Source organism: Malaclemys terrapin, chromosome 8, assembly GCF_027887155.1.
Source record: "Malaclemys terrapin pileata isolate rMalTer1 chromosome 8, rMalTer1.hap1, whole genome shotgun sequence".
In the NCBI taxonomy this organism is placed as follows: Eukaryota; Metazoa; Chordata; order Testudines; family Emydidae; genus Malaclemys; species Malaclemys terrapin.
Window position 1 is genome coordinate 37,957,586 of NC_071512.1, and position 13,768 is coordinate 37,971,353.

The window sequence follows — 13,768 nt, forward strand, 5'->3', positions numbered from 1 at the left end:
GTGCTTTGGAATGGTTCGCAGAGAAGGGAAGCTCGGCAGGAGAAGGCAAGTCCTCTGTGTCTTTCTGCTTGTTTCTGTTTGCGGGGCGGTATCGGACACCCTGCGATACTCGATGCCAGAGGAGAGGGAGAGCAGATCTTTTGTAGACAATATCGCAAATAGGGTGACCAGATGTCCCGATTTTATAGGGACAGTCCCGATTTGGGGGTCTTTTTCTTATATAGGCGCCTATTACCCTCCTCCCCCCACCTCCCGATTTTTCACATTTGCTGTCTGGTCACCCTAATCGCAAAGGATCTGGGGCTGGATGTAAGAAAGCTCTCTATTCGTAAAGCCAGGGTCGTTTCTTCTCAGGGCAACCAAGAGCAGCTGCTGCTCAATGTAAACAGCGGGGATTTATTAGTAGGAGAGCAAATAGACCGAGGATGGCTGTGCGGGCCCCTCGACCCTTGCACTTTATATTTCGAACTAGTGCTGGAAGATCCATTGCAGTTATATCTGGGCGACGTGCAGAAAGAGGCTATCAATGACAATTTACCTACATTCCCCCCAAAAGAGCTGATCTTGAACATTTAACGGAAGTGTCTCAAACCCACACCCGCTTCCCCCTAGGAAGAGCCCAGGATTCAGACGTGGGAACAAACGGTATCCAAAGCTACACGATCAGTTCCAATGAACACTTCCGTCTGGATGTGCAAACCCACCGGGACGGCAGTAAGTATGCGGAGCTGGTGCTAGAGAAACAGCTAGATCGTGAGGAGAAGACAGAATTTAATTTGATCCTCACAGTTGCCGATGGGAGCACTCCGCAGAGGACGGGCACAGCTCAGATAGGCGTCGTTGTTCTAGATATAAATGACAACTCTCCTCAGTTCAGTGAGTCAGTGTATACGGTGAAGTTGGTGGAAAACAGTCTTCGGAGTATTCTGGTCTCTAATGTTGAAGCCAGCGGTTTGGATCATGGTTCAAATGCAGACATCACCTATTAATTCAAGCAGATACCTAACGGTCCTCCGGTTATTCAAGTTAAACCGATTAACAGGCGAAATCGCCGTTTGGAGATTGATTGATTTTGAAGAAGCAGCGATGTATGAACTGAACGTTGAGGCCACCGATTCTGGGGGCCTCTCTGCACACTCTAAGGTCCTTGTGCAGGTTATCGATGTAAATGACAATCCCTCAGAGGTGACAATCACCTCCGTAACCAGCCCAGTATCTGAGGACTCCCCCAACGAGACCGTAGTGGCCCTGTTCAATGTGAGAGACGGGGATTCCGGGGACAATGGGAAAAGAATTTGCTCCATTCAGGATAAACTTCCGTTTGCTCTTAAACCAACATTCCAGAATTATTACGAGCTAGTGACACAAAGTCCCCTGGACAGGGAGGAAGTGCCGGAATATAACATAACCATCACAGCCACAGACCTAGGGCACCCCAGGCTAACCGCTGAGCGGGTCATCAGTGTGCAAATATGGGACATTAAACACCGGCAGGTTATCGTTAATCAGTCATCATACCTCATGTAGTACCTCAAGGAAAACAACAATCCCAACCAGCTGGTTGGAGCCGTACGCGCTGATAACATGGATGCAGAGCAGAATGCCGGAGTGAGGTACTTGCTATTGCCTGGGAAGGTCGGTAACTTCCTGTTGTCTCCTTACATCCCCACAAACTCCGAGAACGGGAACGTGTACGTTCTGCGGTCTTTGGATTATGAGCAAACGAGGGATTTCCAGGTTGCAGTGAGAGTTGCAGATGGCTGGTCCACGCCACTGAGCTCTGAAGTCATTTTCCGAGTTGTGATAATCGATGAAAATGACAACGCCCCCTTCATTTTATACCCTCTGCAGAACAGCAGCTCCCCCGCTAATGACCTGGTTCCCAGATCCGCCAAGGCGGGTTATCTGGTGACGAAGGTGGTGGCTGTGAATGGAGATTCCGGTCAGAATTTTTGGCTTTCCTGACAGCTGCTGAAGGCCACAGACCCAAGTCTCTTCACTGAGGGGCTCCAAAACGGGAAAGTAAAAATCACGAGGCCAGTGACGGAACGAGACAACTTTAAACACAAGCTTGTCATCCTGATTAGGGATAATGGAAAGTCACCTCGCTCCACTACAACGATGGTCCATGTGCTCCTGGTAGACGCGTTCTCAGACGCCTACATGCAGATAGAGGATACTTCAAAGGAAGCAGAAGAAGATGGAACGTTGTTTTTGTATTTAGTAATTTCTTTGGCTTTAATTTCCTTTATTTATCTTGTCTCTGTGGTGATAATTGTCGCCATGAGGAGAAATACAGCAGGAATGTGTAGGGAATTTTTTACGGCGATTCCAACTTTCCCAACAACTTGGTAGACGTAACAGGCACTGGGACTCTCTCTCAATCCTATCGTTATGAGGTCTGTCAGACAAATGGGCCAGGCAATAGTGACTTTAAGTTCTTTCAACCGCTGGGATCGTCTTTGCCTGTGGAAAATGGCAATGTGGAAGTGAATCCCGGGACCAGTTTGGAGACTCAGACTAATTCCAACCTGCTGGATGGAAAGGATCCCGGGAGAGCGGTGAGTGAGCCCTTCCACTTAGCGCTTGCGCTATGGAGACAAGAGTATTATGTTTCCATAATCTATATTTATTTACCTGTGATTGAAACACATTTTGGACTATATACACATATGCCTTTGTATGAATAACTGGCATTTCTCGCTTGAAATAATATAGGCTGCTATTTTCAAAGGATCCTAAAAGATAAAGCACCCAACACTGCACTGATATGGGTGCACAACTCCGGCTTTTGAAAATCCCAGCCTTGGGTTAATTCTTCTTAACGGTCACCTCCTTGATTTCCAAACTCCAAGGCTGTGATATGAGAGTACTGAATACCCTAAAAACCATAACCAAGCGAGAAAGTTACATCCTATTTAGGTTCTGTTAACTGTCCATCAATTATAAGATACAAGTTCGCATACATCAGACCAGGGGTCACTACTTGTGTTGCTATAACTGTTAATTGTAACAAATTTGGAAATCTGTAGGCTTTGTATTGCTGAGATAATGATTGCATTTTTATTTATTTGTTTGTATAGAGTGAGTTGTTTTTGTTTATTTAAGAATTTTTAACAAATTAACCTAGTAATTTAAAAAAGGATTGGGGCAGGTCTTCACTACGGGCGGGGGGGTTGATTTAAGATACGCAAATTCAGCGACGCGAATAGCGTCGCTGAATTCGACCTATCGGAGCCAACTTACCCCGCTGTGAGGACGGTGGCAAAATCGACCTCTGTGGCTCCCCATTGACGGCGCTTACTCCCACCTCTTCGGGGATCGATTGTCGCATCCCAACGAGACGCGATAATTTGATCCCCGAGAGATCGATTTCTACCCGCCGATTCAGGCGGGTAGTGTAGACCTAGCCTTGGAAACTAGGCAACGAAGAGAAGGCTATTGTACTGGCAGAGAAAACTAGTTCTGGAGTACCAGAAGATGAAGGAATGGGCGGGGGGGAAGAGAATCATAGAATATCAGGGTTGGAAGGGACCTCTGGAGGTCATCTAGTTCAATCCCCTGATTAAAGCAGGACCAACACCAACTAAACCATCCCAGCCAGGGCTTTGTCAAGCCGGGCCTTAAAAACGTCTACGAATGAAGATTCCAGTACCTCTCTAGGCAACCCATTCCAGTGCTTCACCGCCCTCCTAGTGAAATAGTGTTTCCTAATATTCAACCTAGACCTCCCCCACTGCAACTTGAGACCATTGCTCCTTGTTCTGTCATCTGCCACCACTGAGAACAGCCAAGCTCCATCCTCTTTGGAACCCCCACTGAAGGCTGCTACCAAATCCCCCCTCACTCTTCTTTTCTCCAGACTAAATAACCCCAGTTCCCTCAGCTTCTCCTCATAAGTTATGTGCCCCAGCTCCCTAATCATTGTTGTTGCTCTCTGCAGGACTCTCTCCAATTTGTCCACATCCTTTCTGTAGTGGGGGGACCAAAACTGGACACAATAGACCAGGTGTGGCCTCACCAGTGCTGAATAGAGGGGAATAATCACTTCCCTTGATCTGCTGGCAATGCTCCTACTCATGCAGCCCAATATGTCGTTGGCCTTCTTGGCAACAAGGGCACACTGCTGACTCATATCCAGCTTCTCATCCACTGTAATCCCCAGGTCCTTTTCTGCAGAACTGCTGCTTAGCCAGTCAGTCTCCAGCCTCTAGCCATGCATGGGATTCTTCCATCCTAAGTGCAGGACTCTGCACTTGTCCTTGTTGAACCTCATCAGATTTCTTTTGGCCCAGTCCTCCAATTTGTATAGTCACTCTGGACCCTATCCCTACCCTCCAGCATATCTACTTCTCCCCCCAGTTTAGTGTCATCTGTGAACTTGCTGAGGGTGCAATTTATCCCATCATCCAGATCATTAATAAAGATGTTGAACAAAACCAGCCCAGGACCATACCCTGGGGCACTCCGCTTGATACTGGCTGCCAACTAGACATCGAGCCATTGATCACTACCCGTTGAGCCAGAGAATATAGCCAGCTTTCTATCCACCTTATAGTCCATTCATCCAATCCATATTTCTTTAACTTACTGGCAAGAATACCATGGGAGACCGTATCAAAAGCTTTGCTACAGTCAAGATATATCACATCCACCACTTTCCCCATATCCACAGAGCCAGTTATCTCATCGTAGAAGACAATCAGGTTGGTCAGGCATGACTTGCCCTTGGTGAATCCATGTTGACTGTTCCTGATCACCTTCCTCGCCTCCAAGTGCTTCAAAATGGATTCCTTGAGTACCTGCTACATGATTTTACCGGGGACTTTTGAAGTGAGGCTGACAGGTTTGTAGTTCCCCAGGTTCTCTTTCTTCCCTTTTTTTAAATCTGGGCACTGTATTTGCCTTTTTCCAATCAACCAGGACCTCCCCTGGTCACCACGAATTTTTACTCTGCAATCACATCAGCCAACTCCCTCAGCACCCTTGGATGCATTGGATGTGGACCCATGGACTTGTGCATGTCCAGCTTTTCTAAATAGTCCTCAACCTGTTCTTTCACCACAGTGGGCTGCTCACCTCCTCTCCATACTGTGTTGCCCAGTGCAGCAGTCTGGGAGCGGACCTTGTCTGTGAAGACTGAGGCAAAAAAAGTATTGAATACTTCAGCTTATTCCACATCATCTGTCACTATGTTGCCTCCCCCATTCAGTAAGGGTCCCACACTTTCCCTGACCTTCTTCTTGTTGCTAACATACCTGTAGAAACCCTTCTTGTTACCTTTCACATCCTTTGCTAGCTACAACTCCAATCGTGCCTTTGCCTTCCTGATTACACCCCTGTATGCTCTAGCAATATTTTTATACGCCTCCCTAGTCATATATGAGCTAGGCAGTGTTAGCCCATGAAGAGTGGGTTTGTTGTTACTGTTATTTAAAAACAGGAATTTAAAAAAAAATTAGTCCTGAAATGAACATGGGACCAGTGGAGTCCTCTAAGGATTGGAATGTCATCCTCATGCTTCTTTCTGTATTTCAGAAAGTGGGCATTAAAATTCTGTGCATCCCATAGTTCAGAAAGTTGGGTCTTGGTAAGGCTCTAGAGAAGAGTCATAGTAGTCAGGGTAGGAGAGATGAAGGCATTAATAGAGATTTTTTTCAAGAAAACTGAGTGAAGCAGCGTGATGTTTGAGGAGGATGGGTGAGGGGAGAATGATGATAGTAAGTTGCCAGCGCCCAGCTCTATGAGATGAAGAAGGAGAAGGAAAGTTCTAAGTCATGGATGGTACCAAAATTTAGGATAGTAAAGGCAAATAATTCTCAGAAGATTGAGTCTGACTGGAGGTTGCTCCTGTGGCCCAGAAAATTGAAAGGAAGCCACTCCCCTGAATTTGTATCTGTATCTATAAAGTATTTCTTTAAATATTTGTAAATTACTATAGGGATCCATTCTTACCATTAATGATTAAATAAAAGGTGAACCATCTTTCTGCTTTAGAGTGATCTCTGTTAGTCTTCTTTGTGCATCCAAGATTAGTGTAAGAAATTAGGTTTATTTTGACTTCCACGAGAGAACGTTATTTTTTTTCCTGATCCTTCTATGCTTTGAGTAGAGATCTGCTCTTTCTACCCACCTCACCAACAATGACCCGGTAGCTTTTCAAAAAGGGGAATGGTCTGGCCAAAAAGGGATGCGCTTACCTCAAAAGTTCTTTAGTCAGAGCTGTTAAAATTCAAACTTGATATTAAGAGTTTGTAAAGTCTAAAGAATAGACATAGTGAGTGAATCACAATGGTCTTGTGAGAAAATACCTTGGAAACTTATGTCTGCGGAAGAGAATATATTTTCAAAGGAAAACCCCAGATCAGGAGCTGAGAGCTATGCTCACAAGATTTGATCGGGTGCAAAGGGAAGAAAATGAGATGGAGTATGACACAGAGGGTGAGAATCTTCCTGTCCCACACCACACAGAGATGACCATGGCAGTGGAACTGGCCTGATTGCAGCCCCTGAGAGTCAAGGAAGAAAGTGATCACCAGAGATGGATGGCAGAATTAGGGATCAGGGAGACTCAAGGAGCCCAGAATGCTGAGGAGAAAGCCCACGAGAGGCACATAGAACAAATAGCAGCAGTCAAGGCCAAAGAAGAAGCCAAGGAAAAAACCACCAAAGATGAAAGGCCAACTAAAAAGATGAGGAAAGGGCACACAGGAGGCTGATGGAAGCTCAAGCAATGCAGCACAGAATACTGAAGCAGCAAAAGGGGCTTTCCCATCCTTTGAGTATGACCCCCTTTCCTCCCCCCCCCCACAACACAAGGGAATGGGAGAAAGTCTGCACAATTTATAAAGAGGATGACTCTTATACAGAATACCTGTCTGCTTTGGAAAGACTATATGGGATGAACAGTATTCCAGAGAGTAAACCAATATATTATCTTAACCAGAATACCTGGGAAGGTGAGCCAAGACTTTAATGATATAGAGGAGAGTGATGCTAAGGTGTACAAGAAATTTAAGGAAAATTACCCCGACACCTATCAATTGAAGAAACTTCAGAATGGCTAAATATCTTGCATGTTTTTGCAAGAACAGGAACCGCTAACAGGGAGTTTCGAGAGGGAGTTCTCCAGGTGAAGGAGGAGCAAATATGGGAACCTTGGGGTAAGTGGCTGTCTGTAGTGTGTGTTTGGGGGTTACTTGCTGTGTGCTGAGCTTGTGTTTATCTGTCTGTCTGTTTGTTTTTGTTTTGTTTGAAGGACCGTGTGCTGTGACTGGCAGTTGGAAGCTGTGAGCTTCTAAACAAGGTTTGAAATCTAGATGCCTCTGTTCATTGGCTGAGCATTAGTCAGGGGATGGGGCTATCAGGAAGGCCAGGGCTTTATAAAGCAGTGAGCAAGCGACCAGGGAGCTTTGCGACCAGGGGCAGCTAACAGGGAGTTTCTAGAGGGAGTTGGGAAGGAGGCAAGGTACACTTGCCATTCTTTAAAACCTTTAAACTAAACTATAATCAAAACTTCTTGATTTAAAGAAAAACCCTATAATTAACCTAGGTAGCTGTAGGAGAGAATGCAGGCAGAAGCCCAGCACCAGAGTGGGGGCTATCCTGTTTATTGCACTCAGTGTAGCATGTATGATTACCTGTCCTGTGGGCAGGTGGCATATGTGTGCATTTGGTGCAAGGAGCTCCTGGCCCTCAGAGACTGCATACGGACTTTGGAGGCCAGAGTGGCAGAATTGGAGGAACTAAGGGAGGCAGAGAGGTCTGTTGATGAGGTTTTCTGGGACACTCTAGATTTGTCCCATCTCTGGTCAGACAGCCCCTGTGCTGTTAAGGAGGATGAAAGGTTCAGGGAAGGAGAGCAGTCAACGGGAGCAGCGGGAAACCTTTCCATAGTTGGGACCCTCCTTCCAGATGATGTTGGGGTATCCTCTCGCACTGAGGTTACCTCTCCAGGGGAGGGAACTCCAGTCATTAGGAAAAGACAGGTGTTAGTAATGGGAGATTCAATCATTAGAAACATAGCTGGATTTGTGATGACCGGGAGAACCGTATGGTGACTTGCCTGCCTGGTGTGAAGGTTGCAGATCTCTCGAGACATCTAGATAGACTTATGTGTAGTGCTGGGGAGGAGCCGGTGCCTGTGGTACATGTAGGTACCAATGACATAGGGAAGGGTAGGAGAGACGTCCTGGAGGCCAAATTTAGGCTGCTAGGAAAGAGACTGAAATCCAGGACCTCTATGGTGGCATTCTCAGAAATGCTTCCAGTTCCGCGTGCAGGGCCAGGTAGGCAGGCAGAGCTTCAGAGTCTCAATGCGTGGATGAGACAATGGTGTAGAGAAGAAGGGTTTAGATTTATTAGGAACTGGGGAAACTTTTGGGATAGGGGGAGCCTATACAGGAAGGATGGGCTCCACCTAGACCAAAGTGAATCCAGACTGCTGGCACTTAACATTAAAAAGGTTGCAGAGCAGTTTTTAAACTAAGAGATGGGGGAAAGCCGATTGCTGCAGAGGAGCACGTGGATCAGACAGAGACTTCTTTTAGAGGAGAGTCTATTGATAGAGATTATCTAGGGGAGGATGGAAGAGGATAAAGTATGGGCCAGATCAGATGATAAACATTCACATAAAAAAGAATCTGGCACATCAGAAAAGGGCAGATAAATAAACAGTGACAAGTTTTTAAAAAGAACAGGAATTTGTTTTTAAAGTGCTTGTACACAAATGCTAGAAATCTAAATAATAAGATGGGTGAACTAGAGTGCCTCATGTTAAAGGAGGGTATTGATATAATAGGCATCACAGAAACCTGATGGAGTGAGGACAATCAATGGGACACAATCATTCCAGGGTACAAAATATATCAGAAGAACAGAACAGGTCCTGTGGGAGTGGGGAGTGGCACTATATGTGAAAGAAAATGTAGAATCAAATGAAGTAAAAATCTTAAATGAATCCACATGGTCTAGAGAATCTCTATGGATAGTAACGCCATGCTCTAATAAGAATATAACAGTAGGGATCTATTATCGACAACCTGACCAGGACAGTGATAGTGATGATGAAATGCTAAGGGAGATTAGAGAGGCTATCAAAATAAAGAACTCAATAATAGTGGGGGATTTCAGTTATCCCCATATTGACTGGGTACATGTCACCTCAGGACGAAATGCAGAGACAAAATTTCTCGATTACTTTAAATGACTGCTTCTTGGAGCAGCTGGTACAGGAACCCACAAGGGGAGAGGCAATTCTTGATTTAGTCCTGAGTGGAACACAGGATCTGGTCCAAGAGGTAACTATAACAGGACCGCTTGGAAATAGTGACCATAATATAACCTTTAACATTCCTGTGGTGGGAAGAACACCTCAACAGCCCAACACTGTGACATTTAATTTCAGAAAGGAGAACTATGCAAAAATGATGAGGTAGTTAAACAGAAATTAAAAGGTACAGTGACTAGAGTGAAATCCCTGCAAGCTGCATGGACACTTTTCAAAGACACCAAATAGAGGCCCAACTTAAATGTATATCCCAAATTAAAAAACACAGTAAAAGAACTAAAAAAGAGCCACCATAGCTTAACCATGTAAAGGAGGCAGTGAGAGATAAAAAGGCATCTTTTAAAAAGTGGAAGTCAAATCCTAGTGAGGCAAATAGAAAGGAGCATAAACACTGCCAAATTAAGTGTAAAAATGTAATAAGAAAAGCCAAAAAGGAGTTTGAAGAACAGCTAGCCAAAAACTCAAAGGTAATAACAAAATGTTTTTTAAGTACATCAGAAGCAGGAAGCCTGTTAAACAGTGGGGCTTCTGGATGATCGAGATACAAAAGGAGCACTTAAAGATAATAAAGTCATTACAAAGAAACTAAATGAATTCTTTGCTTCAGTCTTCACAGCTGAGGATGTTAGGGAGATTCCCAAACCTGAACCATCCTTTGTAGGTGACAAATCTGAGGAATTGTCACAGATTGAAGTGTCACTAGAGGAGGTTTTGGAATTAATTGATAAACTTAACATTAACAAGTCACCGGGATGAGATGGCATTCACCCAAAAGTTCTGAAAGAACTCAAATGTGAAATTGCGGAAATATTAACTATGGTTTGTAACCTGTCCTTTAAATCAGCTTCTGTACCCAATGACTGGAAGATAGCTAATGTAATGCTAATATTTAAAAAGGGCTCTAGAGGTGATCATGGCAATTACAGACCAGTAAGTCTAACGTCCGTACCAGGCAAATTAGGTGAAACAATAGTAAAGAATAAAATTGTCAGACACATAGAAGAACATAAATTGTTGGGCAAAAGGTCAACATGGTTTCTGTAAAGGAAAATCATATCTTACTAATCTATTAGAGTTCTTTGAAGGGGTCAACAAATATGTGGACAAGGGGGATCCAGTGGACATAGTTTACTTAGATTTCCAAAAAGCCTTTGAAAAGGTCCCTCACCAAAGGCTCTTACGTAAATTAAGTTGTCATGGGATAAGAAGGAAGATCCTTTCAGGGAATGAGAACTGGTTAAAAGACAGGGAACAAAGGGTAGGAATAAATGGTAAATTTTCAGAATGGAGAGGGGTAACTAGTGGTGTTACCCAAGGGTCAGTCCTAGGACCAATCCTATTCAACTTATTTATAAATGATCTGGAGAAAGGGGTAAACAGTGAGGTGGCAAAGTTTGCAGATGATTCTAAACTGCTCAAGATAGTTAAGACCAAAGCAGACTGTGAAGAACTTCAAAAAGATCTCTCAAAACTAAGTGATTGGGCAACAAAATGGCAAATGAAATTTAATGTGGATAAATGTAAAGTAATGCACATTGGAAAAAATAACCCCAACTATACATACAATATGATGGGGGCTTATTTAGCAACAACTAATCAGGAAAGAGATCTTGGAGTCATCATGGATAGTTCTCTGAAGACGTCCATGCAGTGTGCAGTGGCAATCAAAAAAGCAAACAGGATGTTAGGAATCATTAAAAAAGTGATAGAGAATAAGATGGAGAATATCTTATTGCCTTTATATAAATCCATGGTACACCCATATCTTGAATACTGCATACAGATATGGTCTCCTCATCTCAAAAAAGATATACTGGCATTAGAAAAGGTTCAGAGAAGGGCAATTAAAATCATTAGGGGTTTGGAATGGGTCCCATATGAGGAGAGATTAAAGAGGCTCGGACTTTTCATCTTGGAAAAGAGGAGCCTAAGGGGGGATATGATAGAGGTATATAAAATCATTAGTGGTGTGGAGAGAGTGAATAAGGAAAAGTTATTTACTTGTTCCCATAATATAAGAACTAGGGGCCACCAAATGAAATTAATGGGCAGCAGGTTTAAAACAAATAAAAGGAAGTTCTTCACACAGCGCACAGTCAACCTGTGGAACTGCTTGCCTGAGGAGGTGGTGAAGGCTAGGACTCTAACAAGATTTAAAAGATAACCTCCATGAATTTATCTAGTTAAGTCCATTAATGGCTATTAGCCAGGATAGGTAAGGAATGGTGTCCCTAGCCTCTGTTTGTCAGAGGGTGGAGATGGATGTCAGGAGAGAGATCACTTGATCATTACCTGTTAGGTTCACTCCCTCTGGGGCACCTAGCATTGGCCACTGTCGGTAGACAGGATACTGGTCTGGATGGATCTTTGGTCTGACCCAGTATGGCCTTTCTTTTATGAGAAAATGGAGAATGGGAGTGCGGGCTGAAGGTGATTATGGAAAACTGATCTGATGGCCCAGGAGCAATTGTTGTGGATAGTTACAGATGAGGTAAAGGCAGCCATCTGTGACAAAAAACAAAATCCTCAACCATTTCTGACGCTGCAGAAATTGCTGATGAATATGTTGAATCGAGGGCCCATCAGAGGCACAAATCCCAGGGGAATTAAAATCCCCATGACATCCTGGTGAAGAGGGGATTGGAAATAAACCTAACCCCAACTTTGATTAAAAAAGCCCTCTAGAGTCAAGGGTTTAAAATCCCCTACCAAAAGGGAAGACAAGTATTCTGTCATCACTAAGGGATTCTGGCCAGATAAAACCAAAATGCCTGAGGCTCAAGGGAACCCCATGATCTGTGCCCAGTGCCCCGGTGAATACCACCCCCATTGCTTCAGAGGTAGTGGTGGAGTAGGAGGAAATCCTAGTGAACTATATTAGGATTGGATCTTGGGAGGGTAGTGAAGAATTTATTAAAAATGCAAAGGTAAATGGCATAGATTGTTAGGGCTGGAGGGACACAGCAGCCCAAGTCATTTTGATCAGGGAAAGTTTGGTGAGGTGGGGTAGACAGAATTCCTGGTAAACACTTAAATGTATTAGCTTTGGCCAAATTCCCCTAGTTTTTCAGCACTTCATTGATTTTAGAAAGGTAAATGCCATCCCCTAACCCTGCTCTTTACCCCACACCCAGGACGGAAGACCTACTGGATCTATTGGGGAGTAAAAAGTACATCAGTAATCTGAAATTAATTTAAGGGTATAGGCCAGAGGTGGGCAAACTACAGCCGGGAGCCTCATCCAGCCCTCCAGACATCTTAATTCAGCCCTCGAGCTCCCAATGGGGATCAGGGTCCAGGGCTTGCCCCGCTCGGGTGCTCCAGCTGGGGATCAGGGTCATGGCCCTGCCCCACTCTGCGCAGCTCCCAGAAGCAGCAGCATGCCCCCCTCCAGCTCCTACATGTAAGAGCAGCTAGGAGGCTCTGCACACTGCCCCTAGTGCTGCCCCCACAGCACCCATTGGCCAGGAACTGCGCCCAATGGGGTGGCGCCTGCAGACAGGGTAGCCCACAGAGCTGCCTGGCCGCGCCTCCATGTAGGAGCCAGAGGAGGGACATGCCACTGCTTCTGGGAGCTGCTTGTGGTAAGCACCACTGCACCCCTGACCCTCTCCTGTGCCCCGACCCCCTGTCCCAGCCCTGATCCCCCCTCCCACCAGCCAAACCCCTCAAACCCTGCCTGGAGCACCCTCCTGCACTCCCAACCCCTTATCCCCAGCCCCATCCCAAAGCCCACACCCCTCTCTGCATCCCAACTCCCTACCTCAGTCTGGAGCCCCTTCCTGCATCCTGAACTCTTCGTTTCTGGCCCCACCCCAGAGCTGGCACCACCAGCCGGAGCCCTCACCCCAACCACCAATTTTGTGAGTATTCATGGACCACCATACAATTTCCATACGCAGATATAGCCCTCGGGCCAAAAAGTTTGCCCACCCCTGGTATAGGCAAATTCCCTTAGATGCTGATGTCCAGGAAAAGTCAGTTTTCATAGTGGAATATGGTCTATATGGATGTGGGGTCTACCTTTCAAAGGCTAATCAAAGAATTGCTGCAAAACAAGGGAAATATTGCTCCCTCCTTTCCCCCACACCATTGCCCCGTATTCAGTACCGAAGCTGACACTTCATGCTCATAATTGAGAAAGTTATTAGAAGCTGTATCTAGAGTAGAATCATATTTTCAAGTATCTGTGCCACATACTCAGAAAGGAAGATATTTTCATAGCATCTCTGTCGCTCTCTCAATCACATTATTGCAAGAAGAACTGAAATAAATGTAGATATAGTTAAGTGGAAAAATCAAAATGATAACGTTATCCAATGAAAACAATTTAATAGAATCAATTATTTTAGTGGCGGCGCTGTTGACATCCTTTAGCCATATGAGTTAGGAAGCGATGTTCACGCTAAGCCGAAGGAAACACCATCTTAGCTGTTCGGGAGGAATAGCTGAAAAATGGTGTAAGGATGTTTTAAATGC

At 44.9% G+C, this 13,768-nt stretch overlaps 1 pseudogene; it reads left to right on the plus strand.

Moving 5' to 3' along the window:
• Positions 1–10: 10 nt before the first annotated feature.
• On the plus strand, positions 11–6,719 carry LOC128841903 (protocadherin beta-16-like; annotated as a pseudogene).
• The last annotated feature ends 7,049 nt before the right edge of the window (positions 6,720–13,768 follow it).